This window comes from Triticum urartu, chromosome 3, assembly GCF_003073215.2.
Source record: "Triticum urartu cultivar G1812 chromosome 3, Tu2.1, whole genome shotgun sequence".
Taxonomy (NCBI): Eukaryota; Viridiplantae; Streptophyta; class Magnoliopsida; order Poales; family Poaceae; genus Triticum; species Triticum urartu.
In genome coordinates, this window is record NC_053024.1 from 681,808,591 (window position 1) to 681,811,735 (window position 3,145).

Genomic DNA, 3,145 nt, shown 5'->3' on the forward strand with positions numbered 1-3,145 from the left:
AAACTAAGTTGAAAGATGTTAGTAGCAATGATGCGGATTGGATCCGTGATCTGAGGTTTATCCTCATTGCTGCACAGAAGAATTATGTCCTTGATGCACCGCTAGGTGACAAACCTATTGCAGGAGCAGATGCAGATGCTATGAACGTTTGGCTAGCTCAATATGATGATTACTTGATAGTTTAGTGCACCATGCTTAAACGGCTTAGAATCGGGACTTCAAAGACGTTTTGAACGTCATGGACCATATGAGATGTTCCAGGAGTTGAAGTTAATATTTCAAGCAAATACCCGAGTTGAGAGATATGAAGTCTCCAACAAATTCTATAGCTAAAAGATGGAGGAGAATAGCTCAAGCAGTGAGCATGTGCTCAGATTGTCTGGGTACTACAGTCGCTTGAATCAAGTGGGAGTTAACCTTCCAGATAAAATAGTGATTGACAGAATTCTCTAGTCACCATCACCAAGTTAGTAGAACTTCGTGATGAACTATAATATGCAAGGGATAACGGAAATGATTCCCAAGCTCTTCGTGATGCTGAAATCAATGAAGGTAGAAATCAAGAAAAGCATCAAGTGTTGATGGTAAACAAAACCACTAGTTTCAAGTAAAGGGACAAAGGGAAAAAAGGGGAACTTCAAGAAGAACGGCAAGCAAGTTGCTGCTCAAGTGAAAAAACCCAAGTCTGGACCTAAGCCTGGAACTGAGTACTTCTACTACAAAGGGACTGGTCACTGGAAGCGGAACTACCCCAAGTAATTGGCGGATAAGAAGGATGGCAAAGTGAACATAGGTATATTTGATATACATGTTATTGATCTGTACTTTACTAGTGTTTATAGCCACCCCTCAGTATTTGATACTAGTTCAGTTGCTAAGAATAGTAACTCGAAACATGAGTTGCAGAATGAACAGAGACTAGTTAAGGGTGAAGTGACGATGTGTATTGGAAATGGTTCCCAGATTGATATGATCATCATCGCACACTCCCTATACTTTTGGGATTAGTGTTAAACCTAAAATAAATGTTATTTAGTGTTTACGTTGAGCATGAATATGATTGGATCATGTTTATTGCAATACGGTTATTCATGTAAGTTAGAGAATAATTGTTGTTCTGTTTACATGAATAAAACCTTCTATGGTCATACACCCAATGAAAATGGTTTGTTGGATCTCGATCATGGTGATACACATTTTCATAATATTGAAGCCAAAAGATGCAAAGTTAATAATGATAGTGCAACTTATTTGTGGCACTGCCGTTTAGGTTATATTGGTGTAAAGCGCATGAAGAAAATCCATGCTGATGGGCTTTTGGGATCACTTGATTATGAATCAGTTGATGCTTGCGAACCATGCCTCATGGGCAAGATGACTAAGACTACGTTCTCCGGAACAATGGACGAGCAAAAGATTTGTTGGAAATCATACATACTGATGTATGTAGTCCGATGAATATTGAGGCTCGCGACAGGTATCATTATTTTCTGATCTTCACAGATGATTTGAGCAGATATGAGTATATCTACTTGATGAAACACAAGTCTGAAACATTTGAAAAGTTGAAAGAATTTCAGAGTGAAGTGGAGAATCATCGTAACAAAAATAAAAGTTTCTACGATATGATCGCAGAAGTAAAATATTTGAATTAGGAGTTTGGCCTTCAGTTAAAACAATGAGAAATAGTTTCACTACTCACGCCACCTGGAACACCACAGTGTAATGGTGTGTCCGAACGTCGTAATCGTACTTTATTAGATATGGTGCGATCTATGATGTCTCTTACCAATTTACCACTATCGTTTTGGAATTATGCATTAGAGACAACTACATTCACGTTAAGTAGGGCACCATCTAAATCCGTTGAGATGACACCGTATGAACTATGGTTTGGCAAGAAACCTAAGTTGTCGTTTCTTAAAGTTTGGGACTGCGATGCTTATGTGAAAAAGTTTCAACATGATAAGCTCGAACCCAAATCGGAGAAGTAAATCTTCATAGGATACCCAAAAGAAACTGTTGGGTACACCTTCTATCACAGATCCGAAGGCAAGATATTCGTTGCTAAGAATGGATCCTTTCTAGAGAAGGAGTTTCTCTCAAAAGAAGTGAGTGGGAGGAAAGTGGAACTTGATAAGGTAATTGTACTTTCTCCTGAATTGGAAAATAGTTCATCACAGAAATTAGTTCAAGTTATGCCTACACCAACAAGAGAGGAAGTTAATGATGATGATCATGAAACTTCAGATCAAGTTACTACAGAACTTCGTAGATCAACCAGAGTGAGATCCGCACCAGAGTGGTACGGTAATCCTGTTCTGGAGGTCATGTTACTTGACCATGACGAACCTACGAACTATGAGGAAGCGATGATGAAGCCCAGATTCCGCAAAATGGCTTGAGGCCATGAAATCTGAGATGAGATCCATGTATAAGAACAAAGTATGGACTTTGATTGACTTGCCCAAAGATCGGCGAGCAATTGAGATTAAATGGATCTTCAAGAGGAAGACGGACATTGATAGTAGTGTTATTATCTACAAAGCTAGAATTGTCGCAAAAGGTTTTCGACAAGTTCAAGGTGTTGACTACGATGAGAGTTTCTCACTCGTATCTATGCTTAAGTCTATCCGAATCATGTTAGCAATTGCCACATTTTATGAAATCTGGCAAATGGACAAACAAAACTACATTCCTTAATGGATTTATTAAAGAAGAGTTGTATATGATGCAACCAGAAGGTTTTGTCAATCCTAAAGGTGCTAACAAAATATGCAAGCTCCAGTGATCCATCTATGGACTGGTGCAAGCATCTCGGAGTTGGAATATACGCTTTGATAAGTTGATCAAAGCATATAGTTTTATACAGACTTGCGGTGAAGCCTGTATTTACAAGAAAGTGAGTGGGAGCACTACAACATTTCTGATAAGTATATGTGAATGACATATTGTTGATTAGAGATCTATTGTATACCCTACATTGTTTTTGGCAAGGGAGTACAATAGTGATCTAGGAGTAGATCACTGGACAACAGTCAAAATTATCCTTAGTGGAATAAGGATATGTTTCTCGATTATGGAGGTGACAAAAAGGTTCATCGTAAAGTGTTACGTCGATGCAAATTTTGACACTGATCGAGAT